The sequence below is a fragment of the Gopherus flavomarginatus genome, chromosome 9 (genome assembly GCF_025201925.1).
Source record: "Gopherus flavomarginatus isolate rGopFla2 chromosome 9, rGopFla2.mat.asm, whole genome shotgun sequence".
Classification (NCBI taxonomy): domain Eukaryota; kingdom Metazoa; phylum Chordata; order Testudines; family Testudinidae; genus Gopherus; species Gopherus flavomarginatus.
In genome coordinates, this window is record NC_066625.1 from 13,534,627 (window position 1) to 13,550,922 (window position 16,296).

Genomic DNA, 16,296 nt, shown 5'->3' on the forward strand with positions numbered 1-16,296 from the left:
AGAAAGAACAATATTCTTCCAAGTACAAACTCTAGTGCTGATTTCTACACCTGGGACCTGGAGGGGAAAAAACCTGCCATGGCCGCAGGTCATAAAAAAAGACCCTATTTGGGAATTTTTATTTTCAAGACATTCCTGTACCTCTGGGTTAAAAAAAATGAACATGGGCTAATTGCAAACAGTGCAACCAAGATGCAAGGCCTGACTGTCAGAATGAAACATTATGAAAAATGCTCTTCAGAAGGCAATGACTGAAGATGATGTAGACACATCTGAACACTCTGAATCAACCAGTTAATAAACTTATTTTTGCACCATTCTTACGGATTGCTTGCCATTTTTTACTATGCTAGTGTATGAAAAGCAGAAGATATGCTGAGTATACAAAAATCCATTTCCATAGCCTTGGACAAACTGCAGAAAAGATTGTTACTGTGTTGCTGATGTTTAAATCTGAAAAGAATTTCAAGAGACATTGAAGAGCGAAATACCCAACAACAAAGTTAAATTGCAGGCAGTAAAGAAGATGAATCCACCTCATTTTCTTGCAAATATTCTAACACTGAAGTACCAGGGTAGATGCCTAACAGCAGCAGCATCATCTTTAGCAATGAACTGGACATATAATCATCACCCATCAATCATGCCAACCATAATACATTTCAGGGCTAGAGATAAACTATGCCTGAAGTTACACCACTGAACTGACAGAAGTCACTAGCTAAGTACCTGGAAACAGAGTAAGTGCAGCTTTTAACAGCAGCAGCCTCTTCTGCAGGCACAGAAAGAATATTTTCTTCATTTCATTCAAAGTTGAGAAATCAACTGAGAGTTGGGGGGAAAAAAAAACAGGAAAACTTGTCTCCCCTTTTCTACTCTATGAATAAAAAATGATGAGATGGGTTGAGATCTAGTTTTAAAAGTTTGAAGGACAGCCTAAGCAACTGAGGAGACTGTTGCCTAAGTCTCTGGAAAATGAGGTGGGTACGAACTTAAGCTCCAATCACTTTCACTTAGGTATATTTGAAATTTTTCCCAGACTAATAAAATAATCAGTTTAATTCACTGACTTGTTAATCCCTCTGTTCCTTTATTAAAGTCACTTAGATGTAAATGTGAAACATGTTTTGAAAACAGAAATGTATGTATCTAAAACATGTAAAGGTTGTTTTGTTTAATAAAAAACAATTTCATACGCTGTGTTTAAATTTATTACCATCTTAATGCGGCTTGACAAGTCATAAGCAAAAAGAAACTATCCAGTAAATAAGCAATAGATCATTCACCATTTTCTAACATACTCAGATATAAAATTAATAAGAATCTGAATATTAAGCTATGCAATTGCTCAAATAAATGTATATTATTAAAAAGTGTACCATCCTAGGTAGCAAAAAGATGCACTAAATTCTAGCGCAAAGGCTCTATTTAGTTGTAAATCAACAATTTAATAGTTGTATCAACCAATGAGACTTCACCTTTCTTTAGAAAGTAACAAATACAAATAGAAAAGTTGATTAAAATCAGTAATTCAAATGGAGGCTTTCCACTTGGTGATTTAAATCAGGATTGAAAATCAATCCACCCTGACATATTTTATAAATAAAAAAAGCATACGAAGTGTCTGTGGGGCCATGCAACGTGAAGTGCCAGCAGTATGCCTGATGCTTCAAAGCTGCAGGATCAGAACCTATGTAACAAACAATATGGCAGAATACCACCATACAATACATTTAGCGTACAGAGTGAGGAAAGCTCACAGATTTAGATCTGGACTCATTCTTCAATTCACAAGCCTGCAAGAAACTAGAACCTGTAATAATATTGAGTCTCCAGAGTTAAGAGTGCAGCCTTGTAACTCAACAACAAGCATCGACAGGAACTATTATGTATGCTAGTAACTGTAATTAGAACAAAACTCTTTCCCCATCCCCTACTGATATTGCTAGAGGAAGGACTATGCAGTACTGTTATCCTGAGATCAACACGGCTATATCAGAAAGACAAGGTGGGCGAGCTAATATCTTTTAATGGACCAACTTTTGGAAGAATGAGGAAATGAAAGAAGGGGGCAGGGCAGAGAACCACTCATCTTCTATTGTTGTTACGCTGCCAGCTATAGTCAGGTTTCAAATAACAAAACAGAGCCCGTTTTAGAAAACTGGAGGCAGGCTGTCTTAGGCTCCCTCCATGCAGAACAAGAGAGCCTAGTTAGCTTCAAATTTACTCATTCTCAAGATATGGGTAAATAGTAGCTTCAGATACTATATTGGCCCTTGAGTTCCCCTGCCAATTTTTCAGTTTTAGAACAGTATTTGCTTATTTTAAAAGGTGGTTTGCCCCAATGATTCTCAACCAGGGGTGTGCATACCCTTGGGGATATGCAGCGGTTTTCCAAGGGGTACATCAACTCATCTAGATTTTTGTTTAATTTTACAACAGGCTACATAAAAAGCACTATCGAAGTCAGTACAAACTAAAATTTCATACAGACAATGGCTTGTTTTACACTGCTCTATGTACTAAACACTGAAATGTAAGTACAGTATTTATATTCCAATCTGTTTATTTTATGATTATATGGTAAAAGTTAGAAAGTAAGCCATTTTACAGTAATAGTGTGGCTGTAATACTTTTGGATTTTTATGTCTGATTTTGTAAGCAAGTAGTTTTTAAGTGAGGTGAAACTTGGGTACGGAAAACAAGTCAGACTCTTGAAAGGGGTACAGTAGTCTAGAAAGATTGAGAACCACTGAAGGATCTAGTGAAACGGCAGAGGAGACTGACTTTATACAAAGTTTCATCAAATGTGAACAGTCTCAACCTTAGTAGTTTTATTAACTATATGATATAAAAGAGACAAATGATTAAGTCGGTTCTGTGCCTTTACTAAGGGAAGCTCTTTTGGCTGAAGCAAATTAGGACATTTTAATCCACTCTGTGCAGATAAATCAAACCATGTTACAACCATGAGATGTACTTCTGCTCAGCTGTTACTTTGTTTTGGATGAGTAGAAAGGGACATTGTCTAAGGGTTAAATTCTATACAGTCCCCTCAGCTAGATCTTTGAAGTTAATACCTGCAATGTTGGGTGTTGGAGTGTTCTTTATTTACTATTCATTGTAGCTGGAGATAAATCTCTGCATAGAAAACTTTTCTAAAATTGGAGTTGTGCTTTCCTTTGCTTTTTTATGTATAAAGAATTCCTGAAACATTTCCCACACCACCCCCTCAAAAAATGTGTACCTAAGTTAAGCTTGATAAGTTTATGGAAGGGATGGTATGATGGGAGAGCCTAATTTTGGCAATTGATCTTTGATTATCGCCAGATAAGTATGCCCAGTGGTTGGTGATGGGATGTTGGATGGGATGGGATCTGAGTTACTGCAGAGAATTCTTTTCTGAGTGCCGGCTGGTAAGTCTTGCCCACATGCTCAGGGTTTAGCTGATCGCCATATTTGGGGTCAGAAGGGAATTTTCCTCCAGGGCAGATTGGCAGAGGCCCTGGAGGTTTTTCGCCTTCCCCTGCAGCGTGGGGCATGGGTCACTTGCTGGTGGATTCTCTGCAGCTTGAGGTCTTCAAACCACAATCTGAAGACTTCAATAACTCAGGCATAGGTTAGGGGTTTGTTATAGAAGTGGATGGGTAGGGTTCTGTGGCCTGCTTTGTGCAGGGGGTCGGACTAGATGATCACATTGGTCCCTTCTGACCCTAGAATCTATGAATCTATGCATCAAGAATATCAAGTCTACTCCTCCTGATTTTGCTGAAGTGCCTGCTGGATGTCTCAGAGAAAGGTGTATTGTTGTTCTCACACTCTAAATGAAGCATAGGTATTGAATCTTTACCCTGACATTCTCTTCAGCATTTAGTAAATCACTGGAATTAAACTGCAATTACAAGGACACCCTACACAGACTGGATAGGAATCCGTTCCTCGGCCAACTGCTCAGCTTTCAGTCTTCGTGATATCATTTCAGGAACTCTCTAATCAGTCTTCCAAAACAGACAAAACCTGAATTTCCAATGCAAGAAGATTCAAGGTCTGAAAGACTTTTTTGAGAAAGTAGCAACCAAGAACAATCCCATTTTTCCTCCTTTTTTCACAGGTCATCTTTAACAAGGCAGCTACATGCTACTTACACTGTAAGGGTACTGTACGGAATCAACAAGAGCTGCAGAAAGACCTTAAAACTGTGGACAACTGACTTGTCTGTCTGCAATTTGCCACTGGGGCTGAATGTGGACCAAAAGGTACAGGTACTTTGCAAAGAGCACTTCATCAACAAATCACATTTCGACCTGGCAGCTCAGTTGATTTCATGCATCTGACACCCACAAGTGTCCCTCCACATAGAATGCTAGACTACAGGGGACAGATTTTAAAACAAATAGGACGTGGGTGGCAAGCTCCCTTCTTTGAAAGTCCTCTCCCCCTGTCTTTCACCCATAGTAACATCTATTAGATTTCCTTTCTCCTGCACCTCCGCCCACTCAGTTTCCCCTTTCCAGGTTTTTAAACAAAATTAAATAGCTAGAATTTAGATAATTTCTGATCCCTTTAAAAAAGTTCTGAGAGAAGACAGACACTTTGGGAAAGATCATCACTACTGAATTGTATTCCTTTATATTTCTGCTAATTAAAAAAAAGTGAATGCATGTACACTAAGGTCATCTGGCCTTTGGTTCTCATGTTACCATAGGGCAATCGAATCACTAGCACAATCACAGATTCACTGCCTGGTAACAGCAGAAAAAAAAAGTCTATCAACTTAGCTTAGTTTGTTGAGTTCAAAATGAAGTTTAGAATGTGAGTCCAACAACAGGGGGATTCAGAAATGAGGTACACCTCTATCTGAAATGTTTTCAAAAATTAGCAGCAAGTACAAAGCAGTTCTAATGGCTGACTATATTTAACAAAGCTTTAAGAGGATTCTTTTGCTTACAAGCTATAGTATAAAAGTCACAGCTATGGTTTTCAAAAGTGAATACCTAAAGTTGGAAACTTAACTGATTTAGGTACCAAAATATGGAGTAATTTAATTTTCAGGAGTTCCAAGCACACAGAAATAATTTTGAAAAAAAAATCAGGTAATTACTTTAAGAGCCTAATGTTAGACAACAATTTTTGAAAATATTGGCCCATGCCTCTGAAGACGTTTTACCCACTATTGTTAGGAGAAGCACTTAGAACTACTGTAATTGAAAGATTAGAGGGAAATGTTCTGTTTTTCCAGTTTCTTCACTTTATATAGTAGAGTGCTGTCAAATGCACAGTCAATTCCCTGTGTACAGGTGAATCTTTCACAAAGTAACAGGAGCAAAAAAGAAGCATTTTAATAAAGGAGGCCCCAAAAACTGACAAAATAACCTACTTTTAACTATTTATTCTGGCTAGACTTCAAGTTGATGCGTCATGAGGGAATACAACAGACAAAATGTATAAGCTTTTCACAATACTTAGTGTTTAAATGAATATTGTCAAGTTTAGTAGGCCCAAGATCTGACTTTCTCTGCCTCTATTGTCCCTCCTTCTCTCTTGAAAAGTCTGTTACAAGAATCCATATAACTTCTACACAGAATGGTGGAAAGGGATGGAGAAGAGTGAAAGAACATAAGGCCACTGTGTTCCAATGACCCATCTAGCCCAGTATCCTGTCTTCTGACAGCGGCCAAGGCCAGATGCTTCAGAGGGAATGAATAAAGCAAGATAATTATCTAGTGATCCAACCCGTCGTCCTGTCACAGCTTCTAGCAGTCAGAAGCTTAGGGAAAACCAAACCATAGGGTTGCATCCCTGAGCATCTTGGCTAACAGCCAGTGATGGACCTATCCTCCAGTTACAGTTTTTGCCTTCGTAACATCCCCTGACAATGAGTTCCATAGGTTATAAGAACAAACAAGTTATTTACAAAAAGACCCAAACTAGGTTTGTGAGGTAACTTAGAGTACAGGAAAGTAAGAAACCGAAGTATGACTTTCAGCCAAATAGGCAGCAAGCAGACATTGCATAGCTTCCACACACCACTTCTGTTATTAAACATCAATCTCATAGTGCAACACCCTAGCTCCTCTTGGACACAGTTGGAAATGTGTTGGTTTTGAGGGAGAGGAGATAATTTCTGAAGTGGCATCATCTCATGGCAAACCAATAGAGTTGGTGGTGCAATGAGCCCTGAGGGTGCTATGACAACAAATGATAACACAACCCTTGAGTTAGCTAGGGAGGAGATGGAGTTCTGGAAACTCTGCAAAGGGACCTCACTTCTGTACAGATGGCTGCAGATGTGGGCAAATCCAAAGCTGTCAGACCAGCAGTATGATTAAAGAACCATGCTCCTACCCACTGCCTTGTGCTAAGAGGCCTCTCTTCCCAAAGGGGAACTATAACTCTCGTTTTCCCTAGCTTCAAAACCATAGACATATTCAGTGAACTGTCCCCAATGAAGCCATAAGAGTTTTGCCATTGACTTCAACAGGTCCAGGATTTCACCTCTTGACTTTTTTACCCCCTCCTCTAATAAAGGTGACAAGGCCCATAGGTACTGGCTTTTTAGCACAAATCTGTAATAACAAGCGCATGCCACCTTGCATTCAGAGTGCACTTACTGTAACAGGGACTAGCATGAGCCGAAACTTACAGTCATTTGTGACTTATGTGATTCACGTACCTATGTGGCCTCCTTCACAATAAATGTCTGAGTGCTTCAATCTTTTCTAAGTGTTTTATCCTCACAAACACCCCATTTTACAGATGGGAAGCTGAGGCACAGAAATTAAGCAAGTTTCCCAAGGTGACACAAGAAGTCTGCATTGAAGCAGGGAACTGAACTCATGTCTCCCAATTCCCAGGCTAATATCTTAACCACCTGACCATCCTTCCTCTCTAACATTAAGGAGTGGGGGAAAAAAAAATCTTCACTGGAAAAAGACATTGGACAAATGCTAGCAGCAAAATACAAGGCTGGCTGCCTTGTAAGAGCAAACCCTTACTGATGCATTACAAATGGGAAATTAGATTTGGTAAGAAAATGGGTCTCACTTTTGAGATTACCAAGAATTCACAGAACAAGATTTGACAGCATTACTGTCAACAGAATCTGCTATTTTAACTCTACACTTAAAGGCAGACAAACTAATTTAAGTTATTCATATAGAAAACATGCTACTACCATAAACTCCAAATAAGCTTTGCTAGACCATGGGCTCGCATTTCACTACTATAAATATTAAAAGATGTAACAATTCCTAGTAACCAACTGTTTCTACTTATAATTTCAAACTTGAAACTCTGCTATTGTTCACAATAAGCATTTAATATTAATATTGTCCTATTTAGTGAGTAGGAATCTAGCCATCTGAAATTCCTATATAAGTGATCAAATTAACTTTGTATTTACTTCCATGGAGTGTATCTTTAATTTTTGCAATGTCTTCCCCACATATCCCCAAAACTACCACTTAAAACAGGCTGAAAAGCAAAGAGCTTCAAGCAAATATTAAACACACTTAATACAAAATATTTGTTCATAAAGAACTTTTTAAGAAGGATGTTTATATATTGTTTCTTTTTAAAAAGGCTCTGAGAACACTAAGAACATTAACATCTTAAATTAGACTATCTTGTAAATGTAAAAATTTGTACTATAATGCACTCAACAGTTGCCAAACTGTAACACTACTTCTTAAAACCAGGTCTGTTAAATAGATAGAAATGCTGTTTATATAAAATGAAAACTGAAAAGAAAATAGCTACGAATTCAGTTGTACTGAGGCAACAAACATGTCTTCTCATTGTTTATACACACAAAGAATCTAAAACATGTCATAGCTAAAGTGCATTGAGTCATTTTACAGACTGGGAACCTTCAGATTAGACAGTGATTAAAAACTCAAGCAGAATTTGCTGCACATGAATCTAACCAGGCCTCTACATTTAAAGAGGTATAGTGGTCTACTGAAGGCTCACTAGAATTAGATGTTTAAGCAGTTTCAAAACAAAACTCTAATTTACAGTTTGCCTAGCTAAAGCTCCAAGATCTATCAATTTATATTACATTTTAACAAAAAAACAGCAAATGCATGGCATCAAACCTATATATCCAAAATCCTGAGTCATCCGTTTCACATATTTAGAATGAGTATATGCTTCAGCATTCTGTTCCAAGGTCCAGCAATCCCAGTCAAAATAATTCAAGGCAAGTTTGCAAGTTGACAGCACATTATTTTCTATTCCACACGGCAGAATCCCAAAATGGCTTCCCAGTCTCAACAAAGCAGGAAGGATCAGACTAATCTGATCCAGCCTCTCAAAGCTCCTGTTGTCAGTCATAGGCAGAGTTTGAATTTATTGGACAGTGCTAATTCAGCCAGCCCACATATTTAACCCATTAGTTTCTCTCCATAAAAAAGGAATGACAGGCTCACATTTAAAGACCTTGTCCAGTATTTTATTTATAGTTACATACTAACTTTGATTTAACTACCATTTTTCAATAAACTTTATACCAAGGAGAACACACAGCACTTGATTTCTAAAATGCATGTTTCAGATGTTTGGCAAAACAATTTGCAAGACCTAAATTTTCACCACTTACCTTTAATTTGTAAAATAAAGAGATAAGCCTGATCCAATTTTCTGCTTTTTATAATACAGCTAAACTCCCACCCCCAAACATACCAGTTGTAGCCCTATTTAAATTAGCTCTTAATCCCATGTCAATGAAGTAGTAAAGGTAGAAAAACATGACAGGTCAAAGAATGATTTGTTAGTGTACAGATGCAAATAGAAAGAAAGATGTATTGATTACAAGGTTAGTTAACAAGGCTCTCCTTAAGCAGATCATTTGCAAAGGCAATATTTCTACCTGGCATTTTTTCTTTATTAAAATCAGCAGTGTTTCATTTTTGACAAGAGTAAATAGTGTCTCTGTGCATTAGAGAAAGAACTGGAATGCAAGATTAAGTTTTAATTATTTCCCTAATCACTGCAACATTAACAACCTTTGAAACAAAGTATCAAAGAAGAAAAACATATGCGCTTACATAAAGTATTTTATATTTCAAATGTGTGCTTAGATTTAAAGAGATACTTCACAAGCTGTTCCTCCTGCTTCGCTTTTAGTATCACAATTTGCAGAATTAAAATATTTTAAAGTACAAACACTGGACACTCCTAACAAAGCTGTGCTCATGTTGTCACTCTGCATGTGCAGAGCTGGGCTTAGCATTGATTAAGTAGTTTACAATACTCCCTATCCCTCATCCCCCTTTTTTTTAAATAAAAATAAAAATAGAAATCTCTGCTACCCTGGGAAAAAAATATGAGTTTTCAGAAGGCTGTACAGAGCCCACTGAATTCAGTGAGGCTCCCTACAGGGGTGCTCCCACATGCAATCAATTATAAAATCAAGGCCTTAATTCTGAAACATGTTTAAAAGTACACTTTTAATGCAAATATTTTAACTTGCACGTTTTCTGGCTAATGGTTGAAGTGAGAAAATGTTTAGGAAAAATTTCATTTCCTCTTCCTGAAATGTTAGTTTTAAAATACTAATGTCTCTTCAACAGATGCCAAATTTTTTTTATTACATATTTGACAAAACAAAATTCATTGTTTTTTGCTTTCTTACTAAAACAGATATTAATCATGATGCATTTAAGTGAAATTGCAAGACTGGCATAGGAAAGGTAGCTTCAGGGGTGGTTAACCTAAACAGAATGTAGTTGTCCATATTGGAATGTGGCTAGAACACCAGCTTTAATATCCCTATGCCTTGTCTTCACTAAAAAAAGTGGGTTTTACCTCAGGTTAAGTAATGCATGTGAATGGTCCCAAGGTAAAAAACACAGGGCACTTTAATCTCCACCCACCCACCGCTGACCACGTGGTAAAATTGTACTGCTTACCTTGCCTACCTTAACTCACAGTAAAACTACGCTGCCTTGTCTTTACTGTGTTTTTACCTCAAGACTGCTCACAAGCTTAATTTATCCCAATGTAAAAAAACCCACATTGTTTCTTATGTCATCTGATCAAAAATGGTAATGTTGGCTGAACCGTGTATTAACAATAGCAAAAGTGAAACAAAGCAACTCTAGCAAGTAGTGCAGCACAGCACTAACACCGCTCTGGGGTACTGGTTCAGGTAAGGGTACACAGCAGCAGGCTATCACTGTTACTGTGGCTTTGTCTACACTATGAGGTAGGGATGTGATTCCCAACTCTTGTAGACATACACACCATTGAGCTAGCACCCAGTAGCACTGGCAGTGGTGACACAGGCTAGTTGAGCGAAGTGCAAACCTGGTGGAACCCTGGTAGTATGTACCGAGTATGGTTATTCTGCATTACTGCTGGCCATGCTACTACAGCTACATTACTATATTTAGGGCAACTAGCTCCAAGACAGCTAGTGCGCATATGTTTGTGAGAGCTGGGAATCACACCCCAAGCTCCTAGTTTAGTTGTTGCCTGTGTGACACAAATACAAGACTTCAATTTCCAAGAAAATATGGCTTTTCATGTGTAAAAAGTTCCTACAATACACCAGATTCTGATTTCTCTCACTTCACTTTCATAGTGGTCTAACTTCTGTATCCACAGGAACAATCAGAATCTGGCCTAATAAGCCAATTTCCCTAAAGTCTTCCTGTAAGGTTTATATTTCCTATTTCTTAATCTCATGCTAGCAACAACATGTTATATCCTGCCCTGCTAATAACTGTGCCTCTCTGGCTCTGCCCACAATACAGCCATGCATAAAATAGTCTGATCACAGTTTACACCTACACACACATGTAAAGTACAAGGTGTAATAGATAAATGTATTATAATAGTTTTCAGAAACTCCTGCTAGACTCCATCTGGGAATGTTAGACTAGAGCTATTTAACACTGGCCATTCCCCCCCAGAAAAAAATCCCATTATTGCTAACAGCTCCATCTGTGGCAGGAACAAAAAGGCAGCACTAGTGCAGACAACACATTGGCAGCAGGGCACACGTCTGCAAGGCAGTATGGGCACGGGCAGCGGCAGTATGTGCTAACTGGAGCAGGATGGGGACAAGTGCATGTCCCTCCTTCATCGTTTGTCAGCAGCCTCCCCTCACAGGATAGTACAGGGCCCCAATGGTATCTACTGTGCACTCCTGAGGCCTCTGCTGGAGTTCTGTGTCCAATTCTGGGTGCCACACTTCCAGGAAAATGTGGACACACGGGAGAGAGAGTCCAGAGGAGAGCAACGGAAAATTATAAGAATTAAAAAAAACAAACAAAAACACCACACCTATGGGGGAGTTTTAAAAAAACTGGGCATATTTAATCTTGAGAAGAGACAACTGAGCGAGGGAAACCTACTCACGATCTTCAAACCCAAAGAGAAGAGCCCAGCAAGCGTTTTCCAGGCCTTCTGAAGGCAGGACAAAAAGCAATATGCTTAATTTGCAGCAAGGGAGATGGAAATTAGCTCTTAGAAAACTCTTTGTAACTAGGAAGATAGGTAAACTCGGGAAGAGGGGGCTGTGGATCCCCTTCAAACGGGGGATTTTAAGGAGAGACTGGACAAGCACTTGGCCTGCCTCAGCGCAGCGGCGGACCCAGGTGACCCCCTGCCAGCCCCACACCGCTCTAATCACATGTAACCTCCCCCGACCCAGCGGCACCGCCAGCCGCCAATGCCCGGGGCACAGCGGCACCACCCGCGGAGACGCCGCAGCCGCCCTGGCAGGGGAACGTTTGGCCGCACAGAAGCACCGCTGTGCGCAGCCTTGTTTTCCTGCGCTGCCAGGGCTAGGCGGGGCCCTCCGAGGAGCCAAAGCAGCTGCAGCAACTACCGCAGCTTATCTCCGCCCGGAGCCTGACACCTCCTTCCAGGAGCGGAAGCGGCGGGGCCACCAGCAGGGGGCGGGCTGTGGTAAGGGGCGGTGCGAGAGCCCCAGCGCTGAGGGGCGGCCCCGCGTACCGGACTCAGCGCCCCACCCCCGGGCTAGGTAACACCAGGGTCCCCACGCTCCCTCACTGGGGAGGTTCCCCGCCCTGAGAGCAGCAGGACCCGGGGGAGGGGAGTGGCCGGGCCGGGCCTCGCAAAGCAGGCGCGTCCCCAGGGAGACGTTACCTGCGCGGGGAGGAGGGACCGAGCGGCGGCGACACTTAGTGGGCCCCGCCCCCATCTCCCCTTTACGGGCCGCCGGGAGCCACCGCCCCCAGGTCCCGACGCCCCGCCCCAGGCGCCGCGCTGTGAGGCTCAGCGGCCCCTGGCGGAGCGGAGCGCACCTGCCGCTCCTTCCTAGGGCCCAGCACGCAGCCTGAGACTTCCCACCGCGGCACGAGAGCGCGGTGTGACACACCCCGTCAGTCACAGTGTGACACCCCGACACCACAGCACAGTGTGACACACCCCGTCAGTCACAGTGTGACACCCCTGACACCACGGCACGGTGTGACACACCCCGTCAGTCACAGTGTGACACCCCTGACACCACGGCACGGTGTGACACACCCCGTCAGTCACAGTCTGACACTCCTGACACCACAGCACGGTGTGACACACCCCGTCAGTCACAGTCTGACACTCCTGACACCACAGCACGGTGTGGCACACCCCGTCAGTCACAGTCTGACACTCCTGACACCACAGCACGGTGTGACACACCCCGTCAGTCACAGTGTGACACCCCGACACCACAGCTCGGTGTGACACACTCCATCAGTCACAGTGTGACACCCCTGACACCAGAGCACGGTGTGACACACCCCGTCAATCACAGTGTGACACCCCTGACACCAGAGCACGGTGTGACACACCCCGTCAGTCACAGTTTGACACCCCTGACACCAGAGGGCGGTGCGACACACTCCCATCAGTCACAGTGTGACACCCCTGACACCAGAGCACAGTGTGACACTCCCCATCAGTCACAGTGTGACACCCCTGACACCAGAGCACGGTGTGACACCCTCATCACAGTGTGACACCCCTGACACTAGAACACAGTGTGACACACCCCCATCAGTCACGGTGTGACACCCCTGACATCAGAGCACAGTGTGACACACCCATCACCAGAGCACAGTGTGACACTTCTCTTTAGTCACAGTGTGACATCCCCACCCCTGGCACCAGAGTTCAGTGTGACACCCCCCCATTAGTCACAGAGTGACACCCCTGGCACCCAAGCACAGTGTAAAACCCCCTCTCAGTCACAGTGTGACAGCTCTGGCACCAGAGCACAGAGTGACACCCCCATCAGTCACAGTGTGACACCCATAGCACCAGAGCATGGTGTGACACACTCCCATCAGTCACAGTGTGACACCCCTGGCACCAGAACATGGTTTGACATCCCTGGAACCAGAGCACAGTGTGAAACCCCCTGTCACCAAAGCACAGTGCGACACTTCTCTTTAGTCACAGTGTGACATCCCCACCCCTGGCACCACAGCACGGTGTGACACCCCCCATCAGTCACAGTGTGACACCTCTGGCACCAGAGCATGGTGTGACGCCCCCCATCACAGTGTGACACCTCCACCCCTGGTCCCAGAGCACAATGTGACATCCTCATCTCCCTAACTCTCCTGTGTGGCTGCGGCTATTAGATTTTGTGAGTCCCTTTGTACAAGTGTTTTTCCTAATTTAAACAAAATGATCACAATTATGGCACTGAGGTTATTAATGCTATACTAAACTCACCTTTTAATTAACATCAAGCAGTTCTGTGGTTACATTTCAGTCTTAAAACATGTAGAATATAGTTAGGTTAATTCAAAATAGCCTACTTCTTACCTTAGAACAGCCGTTATATTAGTTTCTTTCGGGAAGGAGTTTGAGTGCAGGAGGGGGCTCGAGGCTGGGGCAGTGTTGGGGTGCCAGAGAGGGTGAGGGCTCTGGGAGGGAGTTTTGTGCAGGAGTGGATTCTGACCTGGGGCAGGGGATTAGTGTGCAGGAAGTGTGCAAGGTGTAGACTCCGGCCATGAGGCACTTACTACAGGTGGCTCCCAGCCAGCAGCACAGCAGGGCTCAGGCAGGCTTCCTGCCTGCCTGCCATAGCCCCATGCCACTCCCGAAAGCGAACAGCTGCTGGCACGTCTCTGCACGCCCCTGGGGGGAGGGGGACAGTGTGATTCCCCCCACCCCTGGTATCAGAGCACAATGTGACACCCCCTGCCCATGGCACCAGAGCACGGTGTGACACCCCAGTCACAATGTGATACACACCCAACCCTGGCATCAGAGCAGCACAGTGTGACACCTTCCCACCCCTGGCATCAAAGTGCAGCGTGACACCCCCAGCCAGCAATGCCCAATGTGACTCACCTTGCCTTCCCCACCAGAGTGCGAGGTTCAGTGTGACAATTCCCTTACAGCACCAGTACAGGGCCTGATACCTACAGCGGGACACTCTGACCCCTCCAGGGGATGAGTGCACAGCTTGCTAACCTCTCCCCAGGACACCAACACACACATGCCATCTAGCCCCATACCACAGACACTGGGCTACGTGGCGTGTTTCACTCTGAGTGTTGGTACCCTGGGGAGAGGTTATACAAGGGAGCAGAATTAAGGTTGCCGGAGCAACTGTAAATGTGACATTACCTAATCTTTGCTCTACATTGTAATATTAATATTCTTAATTTAGGGGGTTTGCATGTAATTAATAAACATGTTTAAACGTGTAGGCCCCAACATCAACAGATCACTACTATTATGTCCTCTCCATTCAGAGGAAAGGCCACTTGCTATGACTTTGTTTCCTTTTACCAATTTTTCATCAAAAAAAGACATTATCCTTTAGATTTTCCTTCATAAAACTTTTCCTTTTGTGCATCCATTTTGGGTGACCTTGGACAAGTCACCTCATCTTCCTGGGACTCAGTTTAGCCATCTGTAAAATGGTGATAATGGCCTTTGTAGTAAAGCACTTAGATACCTATAGATGAAAAGCAAGAGCAAGGTATTATTTTTCTCTTCGTCTGTTGTCTCCATCTCAATTCACTATCTTTACCACCTTCTTTCCTTTACATTAATCTCTCATCCCTTTTCTCTCATTTGCCTTTTCCTTTAAGTGCTACTAATCATTGCACAGCACACCAAACTGTCCACTGGGATTTAAGGCTCAATGCTGCTTAAAGATTCAGTGCTGTGCACCAGTGGGGTCTGATTCTGCCAATATACATGTGAGTATTTTTAAGCATGTAAATAATCCCACTGAAGCCAATAGAGCTATTTACACATTTTCAAGATAGGTTTGAAATGAGTCTGACTATTTGAATAGTTTATAATATATTTTCATAAATTAAAGATGAAATCTGCGTTTGAGTCACAACTTTAAAATCTTTAATATTTTCAAATGTTTATCGAAAATCAAAATAGCATTCTTACAGGCATCTCTGGGTGCACATTACCCCTTACCGTGAGAGACCGGAATTCTTTGAAGGCCATCCAAGTGGAAATAACTGATCAGAAAAAATAGAATGTGTGTAGCTTGTATTTCTTGAGGAAGGGTATAATTAGATCAACATTATTATTTACCTATGTGCTCCAGGGAAAATGACTCAGCTTGTTGAGGAGAGATTCACTAGGTGATAAATATAGAAATATGAAAGAAAAGAAGAGCAGGGAGAATCTGTTTCCTCCCATCCTAAGCGGTTTCTAGAGGCAGAATGTTTGGATAAGAAATGGGCAAAAAGTTCATCCTGGAGAAACAGAGAAGTAGGTTATGAACATAAAGACACTAGGAGAGGCCAGATTCATCCCTGGTGTAACTCAATTAAGTCATTGCAGATACACCCAGAGATGAATTTGGCCCATTGTTGTTCCTTTCAAAAGTACCTTAACTTTAGTCATGTATTTTATTTTAAAATGTTGCTGTATGTAATATTGACATGACCCCACTAAAGCTCTGAAATTAACACCTAGTTTAATAAAAAATGGAGTAGGGTACTAATAGCTCCCCTCTGCTGTCTGCTGAGGTATCTTTCAGAAAGCCACCTCCAGCTCCTCACTCTTTCAACTGTCTTCTCGCTCTCCTTGTGCACCTATGTGACACCTGCTTCCTTCTCTTTGTGGAGAAGGGTAGTTGGACGTTTAAGGGTATTAGACCAGTGGTTCTCAAACTTTTGTATTGGTGACCCCTTTCACATAGCACGCCTCTGAGTGTGACCCCCCTTATAAATTAAAAACACTTTTTATATATTTAACACCATTATAAATGATGAAGGCGAACTGGGGTTTGGGGTGGAGGTTGGCAGCTCACGACCCCCATGTAATAACCCTGCGACCCCCTGAGGGGTC

At 42.5% G+C, this 16,296-nt stretch overlaps 1 protein-coding gene across 3 annotated transcripts in view; it reads right to left on the reverse strand.

The window, feature by feature from the left end:
• Positions 1-12,199, reverse strand: part of SUN1 (Sad1 and UNC84 domain containing 1) — a 59,458-nt gene extending 47,259 nt beyond the window's left edge. Inside the window, exon 1 of one of the 3 annotated variants that reach the window (XM_050966292.1) lies at positions 12,118-12,199. The gene's annotated coding sequence lies outside the window, so the exon portion shown is untranslated. Of the gene's footprint in view, positions 1-8,096; positions 8,274-12,117 lie in introns of those variants that run through there. The other 2 variants (XM_050966297.1, XM_050966291.1) reach the window with 2 other exon arrangements.
• Between the last annotated feature and the right edge of the window lie 4,097 nt (positions 12,200-16,296).